This window comes from Squalius cephalus (genome assembly GCF_949319135.1).
Source record: "Squalius cephalus genome assembly, chromosome: 3".
Lineage (NCBI taxonomy): Eukaryota > Metazoa > Chordata > Actinopteri > Cypriniformes > Leuciscidae > Squalius > Squalius cephalus.
The window spans coordinates 6,072,177-6,096,216 of NC_137124.1; the positions used below are offsets into that span (position 1 = coordinate 6,072,177).

Consider the following 24,040-nt stretch of genomic DNA (forward strand, 5'->3'; position numbering starts at 1 on the left):
TTCCACGTTGACGCTTGAGACATTTTTGTTGTTGATCAGGAGTCACACTTGTTTCTGAATCTTGTTGGTCCATGTTGTCATTAATCTTCTTAACTCTTCGTGTTTGACTTTAATGTTACCCATAAAATGATAACATTAACTTGGTTTTTGTGGGTTTTCTTTTCTTTATTCCACTTGTATAGAACTCACAATGTACACATGTGTGTGTGCGGTCAAACTGTAAATACAAAATTCACATTTAGTATCCAATAATGCTTTCACTTCTCCAAATAAGTTTCTACAACAACATCAGATTAGATGAAAAACATTAAAGTATATATAAATCAAAGATATTCCTTACAACGTAAATATCACGTGTGGTATAGCTATTAGCCTAATCAAACTAACATTAGGCGTTTAGGCGCTAATCGCAAATAGCGATCTACAATGATTTTAATACACTTATAACAATAATAAAGTTACTCACCACGCTGGGAATATAGTGTAGATTAAGGGGTTATCTAGAACATTATAAAGTCTGCATATGAGCAACAACAGGACTTTCACATTCGGTTCAGTTCAGTGTTTTTTTTTTTTGCGCCACTTCCTAGGCGATCACATGAGCCCCCAGATTCAACGTCCTTAAAGGGGCAGCACCCTACAGTGAGTAAACTGCTTCAAATGTCTCTCTGTGTTGTTGTTAGCTCGGTTAGCACTATAGCACACCGCCCACACGGCCCGCCCCCAGCCGCTCGGTTTTTTCCGGAAAGACTCGGTATAGCCTATCTTTCTATTATAAATATAATAAAACTAAAGACGTTTTGGAGATATGAAGGATGCAATACTACTCTATAGGTACTCAAGATTAACAGGAGATTGAGTGAAAATGAGCAATTCACCCCCCCTTTAAAGGTTCACCGAACGTGAAGTTGCCAGAAACATGATTCAGAGTTCATCTCCCTTTGGGGAGGGAGAAACGAATATGAAAATAAAACTTAATAAAGAAAATAAAACGGAGATGATCACTCCTATAGGAGCCATGGATCCAGGAATTCTTTCAGTGCTCGTGCACGTCCTTGAGGATGAGGAGTGCGCGCCGCGGGAGATTCAAATCTCTTTAAAGTTGAAGCTTCACTAAACGAATGGTAGAGTCTAAACAAAGACGAAAATAAAGAAAATAAAATAAAAGAGAAAATGAAGAATGCTCCCTTAAAAGGGAGCCATATGGATCTCGCTGACGAAGAGGGTTCGTAAAAGAAAGAAAAATAACGAAAAAGCAGGAACAAAACAAGACGAAAGAAAATACAGAACTGCCCTGAACGCGTCGTGTAACCGCTTTTCTAGGGTACAGAAATTTTACTCCTCCCTTGGCTTAGGCCAATTGGAACGTGACATTCCAAGCGGGAACAAAACTTTCTTTGTCTTAGTTCCCAGTTAAATTTGCATGTTTTATGGCAGCGTTATTATGTGATCAGTTATACTCTAACGATGGTAAAAATAGTATAATACATTTTACCAGATCCTGATGCATATATTTGGTTTCAGTACAAGGAGAGCTTTACGTGGATACCGAATTAGATATGTTTCGAAGGTACACGTCGAGATAGATTCTTATTCTGTAAAAATAAGCTTAAAGGTTAAACTAACAACCTAGGAATAACATGAACCCAACATGTGATGTACATTGATAAGTGGGAATTGAAGATTGGACTTTAGAAAGACCAACATGACACATCCATGATCTCACCACAGTGTGCACATCTAGAGCATTATTCCATTAAGGTTTAAAAGAATACAGAACCACATTCACATAGAAGAACAATCATGAAAAGGGGAAATTACATTCAGGTTTACATGTTTCTTCAGTGGTTATACATATAAAATATCTAGGATGAACACGTTAATTCTGCTCTTCTGCCAGAATCTCAGTGAGATTCCTTGCTGCTGACATTCCGTTAGGACCATAAAATGTTATGGTCTGGTGGGAGTTAGGGTACAAATATAGTGTATCATTCTTAAAATACCCACTTAGAATTCAAAACTACACACTAGAGCAGGGGTGGGCAAACTTTTTGGCTCAAGGGCCACACTGGGTTTTAAAATTTGACAGAGGGCCGGCCCAGTAGCAGATTATGAAGCACAATCTCATGAAAGTGCGTATCTATACAACACATTTTATTTCTCGTGCCATTTATACGCCAAAAATGTTTTTTTTTTTGTTTTTTTTGTGGTGTGCATATGCTACGCACTGTAAACCCCTTGGTTAGGATTAGGGGTGTGGAGTGCGTGCCTATTACATGCCATAAAGTGCGTATCATATGCACGCGAAATTTGCGTATCATAAACACTACAAATACAATTCGTGGTATGTATTCGCACTTTCATGAGATCGGGCTGAGCAAACAGACATTTACGTTGTGGCAACGTCTGCGCGAAATTCAACAACTGAGAGATGATATTCTGACAATACATTTTTTTATGTTAGATATCCCCCATTTAGCATGTTATGTTTTGATGTTAATTTTTAATTAGTCAGATGTTAGATAGCCTATACTTTTTAAATATTGTTTATTCTTATTATTATTTAATGGGCCTAACAGTAAATTAGAAACAAAATACCTGCAAGTGTACACTTAGAAGAGTAAAAATGACAGAAGGTTACATTAATTCACCTTTATCAAAACTGCATGGCAATTTGCACTTCCAAAAGTCATACATTTGTGGGGAAAAAACGAAATAAACGAATACAAATTTATTTTAAGAATAATAAATTAAAACATAAAAAGCAAAGGCAGATCAGAACATTTAATGAAAAAAAAAAACGGGTTCTGTAGCACTACATGGCAGACACGAGCGTAGTCGAAAGCCGGGCGATTAACCCTTGTGCATTGTTTCAATTTACATCCTTTCGTTATGTTTCGTGGCTGAAAACAGCCACTACTTTAAACTGCTGTAAAAATGTATCAGATAAATATTTTTTTGCATAAATCTATTAATCAACCTCAGTCCTGCTCAAAAATACTAAATGTTTAAAAAAAATTCAGGATTTTAACTCTTTAATTGCCAAATTCGTAAATGATGTCACTGATTTGGGGGGGAAAAACACACACACACACACACACACACACACACACACACACACACACACACAAACACAAACACAAACACACACTTTATTATGCTATTATACTCCATATAACTCCATGTAAAAGCCAGAAACTAAGCTTTTTTTTGCACAGGCCTATCTAAAGGGTTAATGGTTCCACCTGGTTATCATAGGTAAAAATGACTAATTTTATCTCGTCACAACAGGGAAAACCACCAAAAATCAAAAATGCATGATTATATGGTGTCATGTCTTTGCAATCAAAAAATGTGGTTATAATGGAAGTCAATGGGGCAAAAACAGCCACGAACAGTAAATGAGGGAGAAAAAGTTAAAATCTGATGCTGCTCAAAAACTAACAATGCATCAAAACCAATGTTGTTTTTTCTAATCTTTGACATGTCCAAGACTGTGATAAAAGGTAAAAAAAAATCCAGTCCACATTCATATTTTATATTGAAAATTAGTCATTTTGTGTGGTTTTTTTTTCCCAGTATTTATGTAATTGGAAGAAATTGTCACTGAACGAATCAGTGAACGAGTCTGAACGAATCATTTTGGTGAACGAACTGAAAATGAACGAGTCTCTGAAAAGAATCAAAACCACTAGTAGGTGGCGCTGTCACAAAAAAACTAGGGTCCTAGAAATGCGGTCCTAGAAGTGGGGTCCTGAAAATGCAGCCTCCGGCTCTGCAGGCAGATAATAATGTGTTTGATTGACAGCTTGGGCGAATGGAAATGGATCGTTCTTTGATCGCTTTCTGTATATAATTTAATAACAGTTTAAAAAAGATTATTTTCAGTGCCGGGCCGAGCCTTTTGGGGGCCCTAAGCAGAATTTGATTTGGGGGCCCCCTCCCACCACGCGGAGTCACCTGTGCTTGACGATTATTGACACAATGTCACTCTATAATGTTACATTATAAATTAATACAATGAGGTTATGTATATTAATACAAAATAAATAGCCTACTTAATAAAAAATAGATACTTAAATAAAAATGTTTTAACTTTTTCTTTACTCTTTTACTAACTCTTTGAAACTTCTGAAAACAAACTGTCAAAAAACATATTAAAAAAAAATTATTTGCAAAATATCCTCCAACGTTTTGCAACCCTTTGCAGTTTGAATGTCTTATATGAACATGACGGAGTATGTGTTTATGTTTCCACTGTTCGATTGCGCCCGCGCCTCACACACACACACACACACACACACACACACACACACACACACACACACACACACACACAACATATTCCAGCACTGCAAATTGACATCGCAGCCTGTTCGTTATAGCCGTAATAAAATATAATAATAATATAGTCAAACTAACATATAAAAATTACACTGCTCTTTTTAAATAGTCAGTAGTAGCCTACAATTCGTACATTCAGCGCTGCGTAGCCTAAGCACCGCTCCACTGTGATGTTTCCAAGCACATTTTTGCGCATGTGAAGAGAATGATTTTTTCCCTCGATATTGGAACGTGGGTGAAGTACAAAGAAGCCTATAATAAAGAATAGTTTACCATCCAAATCCATCGCGAATGTTGAAACATTTTGATTCTAATGAGAGAGATCCGCTTTCACTTTCGCTTTAAATGATTTCGTTTTGGCTTGTTTATAGTTATTTTTTTATTCTTGTTCTGTTCTGAATATCATTACATTTAAAGGATAAATCATTGATCAAATCAAATTTGTGTGAAATGGCTTAACATTACCGTGACTTTGCGCACGAATTTTCTATGCACGCGAGGTTATGCGCATATGACTCAAACACTGGCAGACACAGCAGCAGTTGTAGGCAGGTATATTGATCATGAAATCAGAATTTTCTTGTCTTGAATTATTAATCCATTCATTAATTTATGTCACTTGTTTAATTTAATTAATATGTAAAAAAAAAAAAAAAAAAAAAAAAACTCGCTTGGGGGCCCCCTGGTGGCGAGGGGGCCCCAAGCAGCCGCTTTGTTCGCTTATGCCTCGGGCCGGCCCTGATTATTTTCATAATACTACGAGAAATTATGTGAAGTTGATCGTTTAGTCACTGATGCATAAACAGTATTGAACGATTTTAAGAGAAAGACATCTGAACTTGAATAATTACACATCAGAAATCACTGATCGCAGATCAGGCATTAGAATACACATGGTTTACTTACATGTTGCTGGCAGATCCGTCGGGAAATTGTGATTGACTGATTTAATACTTGATTTAACCATGCTGGAATCCGAAGGAAGCTTATGCAGACTGTCTTATTCCACAAACAGGCACGCACAATATTTAGTAAACAGCATGTTTATTGCTTGGAAGTAGCTCGATCCGGTTTAGCAATCATCATGTAGTCCTATGTTATTTAGCATGTTTGGGCGAATCGGTGGGAGGGGCTAAACAGGCCGTGTTGAAGTAGGCGTTGATCTTCTTTTGTGGAGGCGGTGTTTTATCCTCTTTGACGTCATAGTTCCCCACTTTGAAAAACGAGTCGTTTGCTGAGCCTGATGTCTATAAAAGCTTTTATTGGACTAACAAGGTAGTTTTCAGTTCTGAAACTTACAGGATATTATTATAGTATGATGATCTCTTATATGTCAAAAGCTCAAGGAAAATTTGATTTCTCAGTTCATCACCCCTTTAAGTCGCTGTCTGTTTGGTTTCCATGGTGACGCGCCATTGCTTGTTACGTGACGCACCGCAGCCACAACAGCGCTGAATCAATGATGATCAGCCTTTATGCCATTTTTCCTTTTTTACATTTGTTAGCCATGGCATGCATGCAATATCTGATATTCCGATTGTCAAATATATGCAACACAATATATAAGGCAAAGTATTGCAAGAAAAAAGGCTAAATTAATGCGATCTTAAGACAATATTTTAAATACTCGGCGGGACGGATTAAACAGCTAATGGCTATGTGGCCCGCGGGCCGTAGTTTGCCCACCCCTGCACTAGAGAATCACACTATAGAATAACACAAACTAATCAACATGCATAATGGAATTGTACATATATCAAAAAAGAATATCTCTAAGTTCTAAGTTAAACACAAAGGATGTTTGTGTGTGTGTGTGTGTGGGGGGGGGGGGGGGTTGTGATGTCACGTAGCAGTAGAAGGTTTCGTTATCTCTCTGTGGTCCAGAGAGGGGAAGGGGGTTTGGAATGCAAAACTTTGCAAAGTTAAGGGAATGTGTTGACTGGTTATCCTCCAAGGTGCAATAAAGTGTCGCGAAAGACCATTTGTTGCAGACAAGCTGGAGCCAACACAACTGATTTACCTTCGGGGGTTCAGAGTGGGACAGCAAGAAGGAATGTGCGTTTGTGTTCTGATTCAATGAGCCATGATTCATAGCCAATGTTGCTACAAAGAAATCAAGCCACAATGTCTCACTTTTTTAGAGACTTTTATTCAAAAATATTAATTTCTCTGCTGTGGAAGGACTTAGCTACTTCTTTTTTTACAGATAATTTCTCCAGCCTTTAAAAAAATCCTCTCACAAGGGACACTTGTTGCTGGCATGCAAAGATAATTTTTAGATAGGACATACAAATGAGGAAATATTACTGTTCTCTCTTTCCAGTAAGTTAGTGGATCATGAGTTCTGAGCAAATACGCATTGTTGATGTATTTGTTCACTTCCATTGTGGCATCAGCTGTAGCATTGTGTCTCATATGTAGACCTATAAAATGTATATTCACACAATTATATCTATCAAAATCTATCTGTCTATCTATCTATCTATATGAATCTATCTATGTAGATTATGTAGAGTATGTAGACCAGCAGCCATATCACCCTGTAGCCCAAGACTGGTTGCCCACTGAAGCTAAGCAGGGCTGAGCCTGGTTAGTACCTGGATGGGAGACCTCCTGGGAAAACCAGGCTTCTGCTGGAAGAGGTGTTAGTGAGGCCAGCAGGGGGCGCTCACCCTGTGGTGTGTGTGGGTCCTAATGCCCCAGTATAGTGACGGGGACACTATACTGCCAAAAGAGCACCACCCTTCGGTTGAGACGTTAAGCCGAGGTCCTGACTCTCTGTGGTCATTAAAAATCCCAGGATGTCCTTCGAAAAAGAGTAGGGGTGTAACCCCGGCATCCTGGCCAAATTTGCCCCTTGGCCTCTGTCTATCATGGCCTCCTAATCATCCTCATATATACTGATTGGCTTCATCGCTCTGTCTCCTCTCCACCAGTAAGCTGGTGTGTGGTGGGCGTTCTGGCACAGTATGGCTGCCGTCGCATCATCCAAGTGGATGCTGCACATTGGTGGTGGTTGAGGAGATTCCCCCATTCTATGTGAAGCGCTTTGAGGTCTCAGAAAAAGCGCTATATAAATGTAACGAATTATTATTGATATGTATCTATAATCATCTATGTATCTAGATATGTATCTATAATTTATCTATGTGTCTATGTATCTATCTATGTATTTATATATGTATCTATAATCTATCTATATAGGCCTATGTATCTATCTATTCATCTAGCCGTCTATATATTTATATGTATCTATCTACTCTGTCTGTCTCTAGCCTATCAGTCAATGTGTTGTGTAAATTTAAATGTAAGCCTAAATAGCCTATAACTAATCAAATCGCACTGTCACTATATCATCAAAAATCCGCAATCTCAAAATCAAACTCCTCTCACAAAAACCCACGAGGTCAATATGCGTTGATTTCACTTTATACAGATGTGCGATTGTGTGGTCTGTTCCCGACCGTGTCATTCAAACGTGATTCGGCGGATCACACCTGATGAAACACTTATGCTGCATTCCAGTCCAAAATTGTCATGCCCTTCACTCGCTAACTTCCCTCCGTCTCGTTCACTCGGATGTACGTCATTGCGAGTGCCCACTACTGGCGGAAACTGCAATGGGCTGAATTGGAACGTCCTAAGCCCTTGATCACTTGGAATCAGCTATGGGGTTTTTTTCTTTAAGAATTTGTTTAATGCAGCATCTAAATGTTTATAGGTGTGTTTGGGTTGTTTTAAATTTAAAAAATTATAATTAATATATCATAGAGTTGTCTGATGTGGTGGTGATTAGACGATATATGTGGTGACGTCACAATCGTACTGCATTGTGGGACATATAGATGCCTGAAGTGTACATTTGAAGCAGACTCGCTCCCTCGGTCAAAATCGAGGGAACGAGGGTCTGTCCATATAAACTTCCCTCGTCCACTTCACGAAGTGGAACGCACTTCAAAATGGCGGCAAGGATTCCCCCAAGGGGAAGTGCTTAGGGAAGTTCGCAAGTGCGTGGAACAATGCATATATACTACACAAAAACAAATAACTTTTTCTGAATAATTGGTTTATAAGTAATCTGAATGCAGTAAACAATTTGCTAAATACAAAAAATGAATTTTATTCTTATGAGCACTTCATGGAAAAATATGGTATTGATACATCTCAAGAAGAATTCGTAATGGTGATTGAGTCTATTCCTGTTAGTCTTGTTTCTTTAGCGCAGAGCATACAGACAGATACTTCTCTATCTGTAACAGTCGGTTCTCCTACTATTTCTGGTATTCCACTCACAGATAAGAGATGTAACAATACTTTTATTAGAAACATACTTGATCCTGCCAGTACTCCTATATGTAAACACCGATGGACTTTACTGGACAAGAAATTATGGAACATGATCTTCATGCTACCTCATCAGTATATTTTTGTAAATAAAATCAAAGAAGTTTTATTCAAAATTGTTCACAGATGTTACCCTTCAAAAGCGAACATCTGTACTTTTTTTCCAACTGTGTGTAACATTTGTACATTCTGTGGCTGTGAAGGAGAAACCATTGAGCATGTTTTTGTTGATTGTCCCCTTGTAGCTTCCTTTATTTCCCAAAAGATAAAAAAGAACATTTCTCTAAGCAAATTTGAAATACTTCTTATAGTCACTGAGCCAAATTTATCAGCCAATGAAAAATATACAATTAACTTAATTATTATTTTAGCTAAATATTATCTGCACAAAATGATTTGGCAAAGAAGCAAACCCTCCTTTTACAATTTCAAAATTACAGACCTTAAAAAATATTGGAACAGCATTGAAATTTAAAAAAAAAGAACAACAAATTAAACAAAACAATCAAATTATTTCATTATTTTAACTTTAATGTATAAGCAGACCCCTAAGTGTTTTTCATTTATGTATGTGTTTTTATTTTTTATTTATTTATTTATTTATTTATTTTCTATTTTATTTAGAAAATCTTTTCCTTTTCCTGTCTCTTATTTTGTTCAGATCAGAAGATCAGATATATGAAGCTGTATATTGATTCAATGGTGTATACGTGTTAAAATTGTACTTTGACAAAATGTTAATAAAATTTGTGAAAAAAAAAAAAAAAGTTCGCAAGTGCGTGTCTAAAAGTGGACTGGAACGCAGCATTAGTGAAACACTTCGAGGCTTCGTTTGGCCATAGTCACGTGACATGGGTGTTTTGAATCACGCTTCGGATCAGTGTTTCGAAACATCTGAGCTTCGGGATCTCGCAAAGCTTCAGAACGACTGTTTGACGTCAGCCATCCCTAGCTTTCGCTTTCTTCTCATACGACTTATGGAAGTGTGACATGCTTAAACTCCCTTATGACAGGAATAATAGCAGAATAAATCATCCGTTTTTAGATTATGTGTTTAAAATATGGATAAAAAAAGATTAGAATCATGATTGTAAACTTTAACTGCAGACAAAACAAAAAGCGATATCTTTATATAGGCCTATATATATATATATATATATATATATATATATATATATATATATATATATATATATATATATATATATATATATATATTATTTATGTTTGTCATGATGTCTATTTGAAAAGTAAGGAAAGATGGGTCTCAGACTTGTTCACAATCAAGTCAACTGTATCTGTGCAGAATTTTGTGTTGAAAGCTCAAAGCAATCAAAGGTTATGCCCTCTGTAACCATATGATAGCATTCTCATCAAAATAGTAGAAAATCAAAGAGTCCCAAAACTTCCCAAACAAGTGATTTGAGTGTTCGACTGAAAACAAGAACTACTTACATGTAATGACACCGAGAAATATGCAGTGAAACGTCCAATAAATCCCTGTATAGAGGTTTGTTCTTTTGCTTTTTTTCGTTTGTAAGTTTCACTTTACACGTACTGCTCGGTTGGATTGGGGGAGTGTTAGGCGGTGGCCCGGGTGTTACAATATATTCGGTTCCTGAAATATTTGGTTCCAATGGGTGGAGCTACCATGAATATTCACGAGACCATAGCGTGGGCGGAGCGACAAATACTTTTTTTTTTTTTTTTTTTTTTTTTTTTTTGCTCAAACAGAAAAGCTTTTTTAATGATATATTTTAAGAACAGTAAAAGACATTAACACATATGTAAATATATATATTTTAGAAAGCACAAAATGTATACATTTGAACGGGAGCCTTGTTCATTATATGCATTTGTGTTATGAATGGTTTAATTTACTTTAAGCCGTTTTATTTTTAATTCCATTCTTCATTCATTTTTTTTTTTTTTTTTTTTTTTTTTTATTGAAACAATAGCAATTTACAAAACCAAATAGGGAACAATACAATGCCTATTGCAAAATATACACTTTTCCAATCATATTTCCATCATAAATGTCAATGTGTGTAAATACAACACATACAATAACAACAAACAAAACAAACATGCTTTAACCATTTTAGAGGGGGTGCAAGGAAAAAAATTTAAAATAAATAAATAAATAATACAGGTATAAAATCTTACCAAACTTAAAAGGAAAGAGACTCATACATAGATGTATACAATTCTCCAAGCGTTTGATTGCCTTTGGATAAGTGTTTTAAAGATTCCAAGTATTTTTTACATTCATTTTTAAAGTAATTTAAAGAGGGTTTACTGTTACTCCACTTACTTTTGTGTATATGGTATTTTCCCATTATAATAATAATGTTTAAATTGTATGACAACTTTTCCGAAAGACCATCTGCATAAACCAAAACCTGAGACAAAATTAGTGATGGATTATCATTGTTGATATCAATTTTTAACCAACTGAAAAGATCCTGCCAAAATTTCAATATTACTGGACAAGCAAAAAATAAATGATCAATGGTTTCAGGCTCTTTTAAACAGAAAACACAAGGATCTACCTCAAAACGGAATCTTTTGCGTAAAACTTCAGCAGCGGGATACACATTATTAATAATCCTAAACTGGATATCCTTAATTTTAGGTAAAATTGGCCATTTCAGGTAATTACAGAATTTGTTTTTAAATGTTTCATTATCAAATTGTTTTAATTTGGAAGGTTTATTAAAATCTGAATATAACTTACATTTTAATACATTCCCTATTACTTTGTTATTACATTTTTTGTCTCCTATATATACTTCTCCAATCTTTAACTCGGGCAGTTTAACATATACCTTTGAATATGTAAGAGTGTTTTGTATCAGTTGTTTTAAAGCAAGAGGGATGGCTTTGCACAATGTATTAAATTCTCTAAAGGAACATTTTATCTCAAATTTCTCCATGAATGTATTATGCTGAATAATTTGATATGTTTCATCTAAAAGATCAGCAACATATAAAACTTTTTTTTCATACCACTCTTTTTTGAATACTGTCTTTCTGTTTATTGTAATGGTTCTGTTATTCCATAATGTGCAACAATGCGGTGAAACATTTTGGGTGAATGTCATCTTCCAGTAGTATAAAATCTGTTTGTGGAATTTCGAAAACTTGATTGGCAATTTGGAAACCTCAAAATCACATTTCAGCAGAATCTCTAATCCTCCAACTTGCTCGAAAACAGACTTTGGTATATGAAACCACATTGAGTTAGGCTGGGCTAAATACATTTTAATCCAATTCAGTTTAAGTACTCCAACCATTGATTCAAATTCAGAGGCTTTCAGACCTCCATTTTTATATTCTTTGATCATCTGAGATTTTTTAATATAATGAGTTTTGTTCTTCCATATAAAATTAAACAAGATAGAGTTTACCTTCTTTATCAGTTGAGGAGAAACATAAAGAGAGTAACATGGGTAAATAAGTTTAGATATGCCTTCTGCTTTGGTCAAGAGTATTCTGCCCATGATGGACAGATCTCTCATAAGCCAATGATTAAGGGATTTTTTCATACTATCAATTTTCTCTTCTATATTTACTAATTCTCTCATATGAATTTCGTTAAATATTTTTAAACCTAAATATTTCACTTCAGAATGAACAGGAATGGATTCTATATTGTCTTCTTCATTACATGGAAACAGAGGAAAAAGTTCACATTTTTTTAAATTTAGGCATAAGCCTGATGCTCCAGAAAAAAAAGAAATAATATTCAGAGCTTTTTTAACTATAGATTTGTCTTTTAAAAAGATTGCTGTATCATCTGCAAATTGACTAATTCGATATTCATAATCAGAAATGGTTATTCCTTTTAATTGAGGATGGTTGACAACTAAATAAGCTAACATTTGAGTGCATAGTATGAACAGTTTTGGAGAGATTGGACAGCCTTGTCTAATTCCACGTAAAATTTCAATTCTAGGAGTCATGCCTGGATTAAGTGATATATAACTATAAATGTTGTTATAGAACATTTTAATAACCTTGCAAAACCCTTCCCCAAACCCAAACATTCTAAGCGTTGTAAATATAAATTTGTGCTCCACAGTGTCGAATGCTTTAAAAAAATCTAAAAACAGAATGAAACTTTCTGACTGTATCAGTGATTGATAATCGATCATATCCAATATTAGTCTAATATGGTTTTGAATATATCTTCCCTTTATGAATGCTGATTGATATTCCTCTACAAGTTTTTCAAGTACCAATTTAAGACGATTAGCATACACCAGGGCAAGTAATTTATAATCTGTACATAACAGAGTTATTGGCCTCCAATTATCTAATAATAACAACTCTTTTTTAGGTTTAGGTAGCAGGGTTATTAAACCTGTTTTCATAGTAGGTGATAAACTTCCTTCCTGAATGCATTCTAAAAATGCATTATATAATAGTTTCCGAATATCTTTCCAAAAATGTTTTAAAAATTCAGTAGATAAACCATCTATACCTGGTGATTTACAATTACTCATTTGTTTTAAAGCTATATCCATTTCCTCTAAGGTCAACTCATCCTCAATTAAAACTTTGTCTTCCTCTTTCAGTTTATGTATTTGATTTCTAATATTCCCAAATAAAGAATCACAGTTGGCTTTATTATAATTGGATTTATAAAGGTTAGAATAGAAAAGCAAAATTTCATTTTGAATCATTTTTGGATCATCTGTTATAATTTCATTAATCTTAAGCTTGTTTATCTTTTTCTTCGTTTGTCTTTGTTTTTCAAGTCCAAAAAAATATGATGAACTTTTTTCTCCCTCCTCAATCCATCGTGCTCTCGATCGAATATAAGCTCCATTTGCTTTTTCTGAATACAACTCATCTAGTTGAGATTGCAGTGACTGTATTTTTGCTGTATTTTCTGGTGATTCTTTTATATTAACTACCAAAGAATTTATTTCTCCAATCAGTTCCTTTTGTTTCTGTTTTCTCCTCACTGATAAAAATTTACCTGTATCAATTGCTATTTGTTTAACCTTAAATTTGAACCATTCCCATTTATTTAAGTTAGACATGTCTAGCTTATCAATCTCCTCAATAAGAGCCAATACTTGTTGGTAAAATCTATCATTCTTTAGCAAGTCATTATTAAACTTCCAAATATTAGGAGAAATTGGCAGTTTCTTAAGAGAGAGAGGCAGAGTAACCATACAGTGATCTGTAAGTGGGGCTGCTGTAATTTTACAATCAGAGACAAATTTACATAGTTCACAAGAAATAAGCCAATAATCTAATCTTGAACATTGACCATTTCCTGCGGAGTTAAACCATGTATACTGATTGCTGTTTGGGTTGGATACCCTCCAGTAATCAGCCACATTTACAGTTTCACAAAAATGTAATATAGTGTCATTATACACAGAATGTGAAGTTCTCTGAGGTCTTCTGTCTAGCCGTGAATCAGGAGCAATATTAAAGTCACCACCTATTATCACATTTTCTGCATTATACTTTTTTTTCCATTCATTAGCCAATTTTCCAAGTTTCTCAAACATTTCTCTATTATCCACTTTACTATTATAACCATAAATACAGATTAATATATAACATTTATCATGTAATTCTACTGCTATCATTAGCCAATGGCCTTCTGTATCCCCTTCGTGAAAAATTACAGAGCCTTCAAATCTGTTAAATAATACCATCACTCCAGCTGAATGCGAAGATCCATGTGCAAACAAGGCTAAATCACCCCACTGAACTTTCCAAAATCTTTCATCATTTAACCCAGAATGAGTCTCTTGTAAGAAAACACAGTTCGCTTTTTGTTCCTTGCAAAATAAAAAAATAGCTTTTCGTTTAACACTGTTTTTTAACCCCCTAGCATTCAAAGATAGAAAAGAAATGGACATAAATTAAATGAACTTAACGTAACGTATATCTCAGCCCTTAGCAGACACTCAATTTTAAACGCAGGAGTGAACATGTTGTCCTTAATTACTTTACAAAACCCTAACAGAACATAGTTCTTCCCTTAGTTAAACCTCTTTTCTTAAACAGTTTTTTTTTTTTTTTTTTTTCAGATTAATTCCATCTGATCATATCTGATTGCAGCAACCTTGAAAACTTTAGCGTGATCTACAGTACATGTTACCTTGAGAGCATCAGTTAGGGGTCAACTCTTAGTCCATCAATCAGTGCATAGCCTTCTTTTAGGAACGCTCTCTTCCCGTTTTTCCTGGCTTCTTGCACTTTTGGCCACAACTTAGCACGAGCTTCGCGATCTTCCTTTGAAAAGTCTTCTTTGAAATGTATGTTCATCTCTTTACACACTCGTGCCTCTCTTGATTTCTTCCATACTTCATCACGCACAGTTCGCATCGCAAACTGAATGATCACTGGCCTGGGTAACTTGTTGGTAGCAGCGTCGTTTCTTTTTCCTAACCGATGCACTGTATCCACCGACTGCCGGAGCTTCTCCACTGACCACGGAATCACCCTGGTAAGGATTCCAATCACCGCTTCTCTTGTATCTTCTATTTCCTTTTCTGGAAGACCGATCAGTCTGAGATCCCATCTTCTCTTGTATCTAGCATGCTCCAAACACTGCTGCCTCAGTGAGATGTTTTCTTTCCTCAAGTCAGCTACTTCTTTTTTCAGTTCGCCGATGTCTTCTTTATTCATTTTAACTGCATGTGCATTTTCCTCCATTGTTTTTTCAATATTTTTCAGTCGTTGATCTTGCTCGTCAAATCTTTTAATTAGAGTTTGAATTGCATCGAAAATCACTTCATTTGTTATCTCATCGGTTTGTTTAATTTTGTCTTTTGCCTTTGCTCTCATTTTCTTGGGATTCGGGCTGGGCAGAGGTGTATGGTCACATCTTGTTTTGGCAGTTCCTACCATCATGTCTTCAATTTCTTCTTCATCACATGCCTCCGCGAGAGCATTTAAGTTATAGTCGCCATGGTCATGAACATGATCAACTAGCCCGGTATCTGCTTGCTTGGAATTAGCCATCGTTTTCTTGTAAAGAGATGGAGCTAGGTTTTCATAAAAAGTCCACAAGTTAAATCAAACTTGAAAATAACTAACGTTAACTGCGGGTTGCTGTTCTTTAATCAGAGATATCAGTTTTAGGACATTTTCAATCTAATCTTCCTCAGAGCCTGCATAAACGCGACCGCTCACTACGCCATCTTGGAATTTCCCCGGAGCGACAAATACAAGCGAGTGGAACGGAAATTATTAGCGTGAGCGCCTGCTCGTTTTGTTTTATGGATTATTTATTTCAAACAGGTAATAAAGTTGAACGAAGTTAATCTTAAACTAGTCGTATATATTTTATAAATAATTAATCGTTTTGTAGCATGTGTTTTAGTACTCTGAGTTTACCTGAACTGAACTAATCCTGTAGGAAGCGTTGCAAGACCTAAAATGAAGACATATTTCTCCAAATTTTCCCAGATTAGTTGTTGCTGACATTATAGAACTGTTCGTTTCTCATGAGTGACTGAGATTAGGATTTTTAAAAGTGTGTGATTGCTGTTTAAATAAATATTTACAAATATATTCTTGTGTATTTATTCTGTCTCCCAAAGTTGTCTGCATTAAAATAGCCTTTAGATTATAGGCTGTTAGCTCAAGACAACATAAGAACTTGGAGTTGCATGTTGCATGCTTTGGATGTTGCTTTATACAGACTTAACTGAAAAAAAAAAAATTTGATACACAACCTGTACTTTATCAAAGGTTATCATAAATGTTAGGCTTCAGATGCATTAACAGTTGTTTTCTCTAGCAATGCTTTAGAACAGTGGTCAAATTAATTGATAATAATGACTAACCATTAATCATAAAAATTAGGCCTACATCTTATCAGTTTAGTAATGTTATCATTCGTAATCTTTGTAAACAAGTGAACAGAAAAATACACTGGTGTAGAAGGCATGGGTATACCAAAAGGTATATTTATAAATACATATTTGAATAATATAGTAAATATTTTATTAGTCCTGCTGTATTAATTTTGTCCTTGATCCCATTTTTTCTCTTGTCTAACATTCTTGTTTTTACAGCTGAATATGAATAAAATATGTAATTTTAAGACACTGTATCTTACTATAAAAATAATTTCGAGTTAATGAATGAATGCTTTAAAACAAACAGATGTTTTTGTTTATCAATTTTAAACAGTCTAGATCATATTTCGGATAGGTAGATAACTTTATGCATATAGTTTTATATTATAAAAATTATATCTATTATAGCCTATTCTTTAAATGAGAATACTTTTTAATTATATGTCCATATCCCACCACACCTGAGAAACTGACCTCTATTTCTGACCTCTATGTCTGTGTAATTTACTATTGTACACAGCTTTGGCCAATAAATAATTGTTTCAGTACAAATAGTTTGTGAAGCATTCAACATCCAATTAGCTGTGGTGATGTTTTAAAATAATAACGAGTCTCAACCACAATTCATATAAATAAACCTACCCATCTTTGTTGAATTTGTCATTTGGGCTGTCAATATAGATAAGGAGATGTTTAAAACCTTGTATGAATTGAAACAATCTGGAAAGGTTCCTCATGGTGTTTCTAAAAGAAATATGTCCTTCTTAGAAGGGCACAGAACTTAGTGAGTTAAGTAGCCTAACACTTAGTGATTTCTCTGTCTCTTCATGATCAAAACATACTACTTTTAGATGAGGTCTTATATTATATTATACAGTGAGGTTTTTATTTGCCCTAGATGCAAACACCTTTCATTTTGTACTCCCATGCATGATATCAATGACAGAAAATTTTAAATTTGGTATTGCCAAATAAAAAACTAAATTAAACGAATCAATTTGCAACAGTTTTGTCTCTGTTTTATTACAATTAAGTGCACTTACCTTTGGAATGGTACATTAAAAACTACAAATTGCACAAACTGAGTATAAAATTACTTTAGTTGGACCTTGCTATGTATACATCAATACAATTGAAATAATTATCACTTAATTTGACCAATGTTCTAAAACATTGCTAAAGAAAACAACTGTTAAAGCAACTGAAGCTTAACATTTATGATAACCTTTGACAGTTGTGTATCAAAAAGATTTTCAGTTGAGTGTAAAGCAACATTCAAAGCATGCAACAACATGCAACACCAAGTAGCCTATATGTTGTCTTGAGCTATCATCAAGCTATTTCAATAATAGCCTACAGACAACTTTGGGAGACAGAATCAAAACACAAGAATATTTTGTAAATATTTATTTAAACATGCAATAATAGACATTTAAAAGCTTAATCTCAGTCATTCGTGAGAAACGAACAGTTGGAAGTAGGCTAGTTTAGGACAAAACGCGATCTGAGGCGCTTATGCTAATAATTTCTGTTCCACTCGCTTGTATATGCCCCGCCCATGCACGCTATGGTCTCGTGAATATTCATGGTAGCTCCACCCATTGGAACCAAATATTTCAGGAACCGAATATATTGTAACACCTGTTCTCGAAATTACGAATTTAATACTTCACAGCTGTGTACGTTTTTTTTTTTTTTTTTTTTTTTTGCTGAGGTCATGTAATAAAATCGTACAAGTACAGACATTGTTTCCAATTTTTTTGTATGCACATTTGACGCAAAATGTCCTTACAAACTCTTACTTTTTTAAACCTGCAAATAAGCAGGAGTAGCCTACTAATCATAACGTTAGAAAACCTCCCGTTTCCTTGACAACCAATGTAAATAATGAACAGATTCTAGCGGGGGCAAATAATCTTTGTCAGTGAGTGTTATGTTTGTTATACTTAAAGTGAAGAATGACACAGACACGAGGTGACTTTCACAGTGGGGTCTCCATAGTTTACTTAACTGAACTATATAATGACGTCACCCAGGTACGGGTAGCATATCCATACAAAATACATGACATCCCCCTTCTTAAGTTTAGAACTATTCAGCTTGTAACCATTATTACATATCTGAATTAAACAGTTATACAACCAAAATATAATTTCTTTGTTTATGAGCAATCTTATGAACATTGAGCTCATTCTTTTAACTGCACAAATTTTTCAAACAAAAACAAAACTCAGGTTACTGCAGTGTATTTGTACAGTACAAACCACTGTTCAGTCCTTGTACCTTGAGGGTATTTTCACTTGTCTACCTGACCTGGTAATGTATTCATGTTGCTGAGACTCAGGCAATTCTGTGTTTTGTGTGTCCTTGTCAATTGTAGATGACTGAGTGTCAGTGACCTGTGAGTCCATCTCACTATAAGTGTCATTGAGTGTGTTGTCTGTTGTTGTTGTGAGACCTTTTTCTCCAGTCTTTAGAAGATGTTTTCTGTTTCTCCTGTATGTTTTCCCATCTGGAGTTTGTATGATGAAGGATCTTGGTTGCTCATGTCTTTTTATGATTACTGCAGGTTTCCAGACATCTCCTCGTTGCACTCTCACTCTTTCTCCTATGTGCACATCTGGAAGCAGTCTCGTTTGTCTGTCAAAATAGGCTTTTTGCTTGTCTTGTCTTTGTTTCAGGTTGTCTTGGATCTGTATGTTGCTCTCGGGTGACAACAAGGTGAATGAGGTAGGTATTTTGGATTTCAAACGACGTCCCATTAGCAACTGTGCTGGTGAGTACCCAATACCATCCAATGGCGTGTTTCTGTATTCCAACAGAGCAATGTAGGGGTCACTTTTGCCACTCTGAGCTTTCTTTAACAAACTTTTTATGGTTTGAACTGCTCGTTCAGCTTGTCCATTCGATTGTGCGTGTCCTGGGCTGGACGTCACATGTTCAAACTCCCACACTTTTGAAAAGTTACTGAACTCTGTGCTGGCATACTGTGGACCATTGTCCGAGACTACAGTATCTGGTATACCATGCCTCGCGAACATCGATTTCATGGCCACGATTACACTCTGAGCAGTTGTGTCAGACAGTTTGCTGATTTCTGGGAATTTAGAGTAGTAATCAACAGACAGTAGGTAATCTGAACCATTGTAATGAAATAGATCTGTGCCAATTTTTGACCAAGGTCTTCCTGGTATTGGATGTGATATCAATGGTTCTCTTGGATTACTGTTCTTGTGTGTGTTGCACACTGGACATTGGGAGACAAACTCTTCAATCTGCGTTGACATGTTCGGCCAATATAGAACATCCCTGGCTCTTTCTTTGCATTTTACAACTCCAAGGTGTGATTCGTGAATTTTCCTCAGCATTTCTTGTCTCAGTTTGTTTGGAACTATGAGCTTTGCAGATTTAAAAAGAAGTCCTGATGTGAAGCTTATTTCTTCTTTGAATGTCCAGTACGCTTGAATTAGTTTCGGAACATCACTTCTTTCCTTGGGCCATCCATCCATGGTCATTTTGCGCAGTAGTTGCATTTCTTGATCAGCAGCCGTTGTAGTGCGGAAAACACTTAGCTTTTCTTCAGACACAGGCAGATATGTTGTTATCCAGCAAAGCTCTAGCTCTTGACCAAGCAAGTCTTCTGTATGCTCATTCAGATATGCACGACTTAGTGCATCAGCAATGTGCATCTCTTTACCTGGTTTGTAGGCTACCTTTAGGCTGTACCTCTGAAGTCTGAGAAGCATGCGCTGTAATCTGGATGGAGCTTGGTGCAGTGATTTCTTGAAAATACTTTCCAGTGGTTTGTGATCACTTTCAACTTCCACTTCCTTGCCGTAGATATATTGATGAAACTTCTCACATCCATAAACTATGGCAAGTAGCTCTTTTTCAATTTGCGCGTATCTTTTTTGAGCATCCGTGAGCGCACGTGATCCATAAGCCACTGGTTTTTTATCTTGCAGAATGACTGCTCCAATGCCTTCTGAGCTGGTGTCAACTGAAAGTGTCACTGGTTTCTGTACATCAAAGAATTTCAGTGTTGGAGCATTTGTCAGCAAACTCTTCATTTTTGTGAAGCTTTCTCTTTGCTCTTCATCCCAGTGCCACTGAACGTCATCTTCTAGCAGCTTTCGAAGAGGAGCACTGACATCAGATAGATTTGGAATGAATTTGGATAGGTATTGCACCATACCCATGAATCTCATGAGCGCTTGTTTGTTTTCGGGAGGTGGCATTTGCACGATGGCTCTCACTTTTTCATCATCTGGTTTAAGACCTTCTTCTGAGATGATGTGTCCAAGATATTTTATTTTTGATGTTCTTATCTGGCACTTGCTTTTGTTTAGTTTTAGATTCCATTCTCTTGCTCTTTCCAGCAGCTTGATGAGTCTTCGATCATGTTCTTGTGTTGTCTCTCCCCAGACTAGGATGTCATCAATGACGTTGACCACACCTTCAAGACCTTCTAACATCTGCGCGACCGCATGCTGGAAGACTTCACTGGCTGAAGACACACCAAATGGTAACCGAAGAAATCTGTACCTCCCTATTGGCGTGTTAAACGTGCAGAGTTTCGAACTCTCATCATCGAGTTTTATTTGCCAGAAGCCTTGATTTGCGTCTAGGACTGAGAATATCTTAGCTTTGGGCATGCTGGATACCACTTCTTCCACTGTCAGTAGAGGATAATGTTCACGTTTTATCGCTTTATTAAGGTCTTGTGGATCTATATGCGTATCTTGTTTGGTTTCACCACAGTTACCATGCTGTTCACCCACTCAGTCGGTTCGGTTTGCTTTGCAATTACTCCCAAGTTTTCCATCTTGTGTAGCTCTTCAACTATCTTGTCCTTGAGTGCTACAGGAACCTTTCTAGGCGGATGAATCACTGGTAAGACATTGGAGTCTGTTTTGATGTGATGCTCAATTGGTAAACAACCAAGGCCAGAAAACAGGTCGTCAAAGTTTTTCAAAGGGTCATCTTTGATCTTTACTTCATATATTCTTCTCACCATTCCTAATTTTTCACAGGTTGTGCGTCCAAGAAGTGCAGGTACGTTACAATCGACCACTTGAAATTGAATATTATGCTTTTGGTTTCTGTAGGTGAAGGTGAGCTGAACTTGTCCCACAGGTGACATCTTGTGGCCAGAATATGTAATTAGGTGACAGGTGGATTTTTGTAGTTTCCTTTGAGTTTCCAGCGACTTGAACACATTGTTGGGTATTACATTACATGCTGCCCCTGTGTCTAACTTAAATGTGACATTCTTGTTGTTTATTTTTAGGTTTTCAGTCCATTTGTCTTTTTCATTCTGTGTTTCAGTGGTGACTGTGTGCACATTTTTCATTGTTTGTGTTGTTTGCACATCAATGGTTCCAACAAAGAAATCATCTTGCTCATCACTTTGTTCACCTTGTTCTACACACTGAATTTTCCTGGTGGAGACTTGCATTCTGCACATTTTCGCAAAGTGGTTTCTTTTGTTGCATGCTTTGCAAATTTGTCCATAAGCTGGGCATTTTTTGTATTCATGTTGGTAACCACATCTTGAACATTTCACGTTTGCTTTGTGGTGACTTTCCATTGCATGCTGTTTAATTCTCTGTTCACTTTGCACTGTTTTTCCTCCTTTTTTCTTTATGTTTTTGACACTGCTTATTTTGTTCACGTCTATTTCTTCAACAAGCATTTTCATCTGACTTGACGTTAGCTCGTTGGCCCGGCAGGTGTCGATTGCTTTTTCCAACGTGAGGTCTGCCTCACGCAGCAATCTTGCACGCACATTGTCGTCTCTTATCCCACTTCTGACACCATGTTATGTTTGTTATACTTAAAGTGAAGAATGACACAGACACGAGGTGACTTTCACAGTGGGGTCTCCATAGTTTACTTAACTGAACTATATAATGACGTCACCCAGGTACGGGTAGCATATCCATACAAAATACATGACAGTGAGGAAGCTGCGTTCTTGAAATTAAAATTTTGCTTTAATCATTAAAAAAGTAATTTTAGTAATGTAGTTCAGTAATACTGAGGTAAAAATGAGGTGTTTTATCCATTTAGCCTCAAATGTAAATCTTTATTATGAGTCCTAATCATAAATACAGTGCATGTTCACAATAGGCTAACAGTTTAAATAAATAAAATAATGATTTAAACTATATGTTTTACTTCTGATATAAACATTTAGATTAAATATGCCATTCTCATTAATGGTGTTAAGCACTTTAACTACATGAAATAATTACAACATTTTTATATTCAATAAATATATATTTGTTGTGGATGCAATGCTTTTGAACACTTTTCCTCTGGCATGCTGTGTTTTAATGTTTTAGCTAATTGCTTATCATGATAATAGCAGATTGTCTGAGAAAATGGTTTCGTGCAAATAATGCACAACAAGGTCTATCTGTTTCCATTAAAAATATAAATCAATTAAAAATACTATTTGTGGAAAAGATTGAGAAAAACTTTCTCTGAAATGTATTTTACACTATTTGATTTATTCATTCAAAAACAAGGCAAGGATAGGCTACTAAATTATTTTTATTAATGAAATGTAACGGCACATCCGTATGCCATATTTTCCTAATGTCTGGTACCGTTAAACATGTTTTCATGTGAATGAATAATCATATGCAAATGATATGCAGATGAGGATATGCATGTTGTAAACTCCATATACAGGTGCTGGTCATAAAATTAGAATATCATCAAAAAGTTGATTTATTTCAAGAATTCAACTTAACAGGTGAAACTAATATATTATATAGACTCATTACATGCAAAGGGAGATATTTCAAGCCTTTATTTGTTATAATTTTGATGATTATGGCTTACAGCTTATGAAACCCAAAATCAAAATCACAGAAAATTAGAATATTACATGAAATCACACAGTAATTACACAGTGATACCATGGTCATTGAAGCAGGTTTTGGTTCTTTTGGCAGTGTGGGCAGGTGCAAATCCTGCTGGGAAATGAAGTCAGCATCTCCATAAAGCTTGTCTGCTGAAGGAAGCATGAAGTGCTCTGAACATGTCCTGGTAGACGGCTTATAACCACAACTAAAACATGGGGATTTTTACAATCTTTGGGGAAGACAATCATCCCGCACATCCTATTATATAATAAAATCAGCTAATCGAATATTCGAAAATCGTGACTCATCCCTAATTAAAATAGTAATATTGTGTAAGTGGAGGAAGAGGCTCTCTATGATTCCTCTATAGAAAGTTAAGAGGATGGATTTTTGGGAGATGAGCCTTCCTCAACTGTGGGAGGAAGTGCAGAGGTTTTTGGACTTTCTTGGCCAGGTTCTGCTGGTGGTGTCGATAGATGAAGATGGGTCATCTGTGATGTGGATACTAAGCAACTCCATGATCTTGACCTGCTCCATCATGGTGCTGTTGATGTGATGATTGTCAACGATCACCTCTGTAGTCATTTGGGTGTGGAGAGATATGATGTTGTCCTGTCCGTGTCTGTGTGTTAGATAAAC

General features: G+C 35.8%; 1 protein-coding gene across 3 annotated transcripts in view; it reads right to left on the reverse strand.

Annotated features, from left to right (window-relative positions):
• Positions 1–24,040, reverse strand: part of LOC307155389 (uncharacterized protein) — a 148,510-nt gene that overhangs the window by 15,768 nt on the left and 108,702 nt on the right. The window contains exon 1 of one of the 3 annotated variants that reach the window (XM_079865986.1): positions 10,144–10,308. The exons of the other annotated variants lie outside the window; for them this stretch is intronic. The gene's annotated coding sequence lies outside the window, so the exon portion shown is untranslated. Of the gene's footprint in view, positions 1–10,143; positions 10,309–24,040 lie in introns of those variants that run through there. 3 annotated transcript variants of the gene reach the window in all.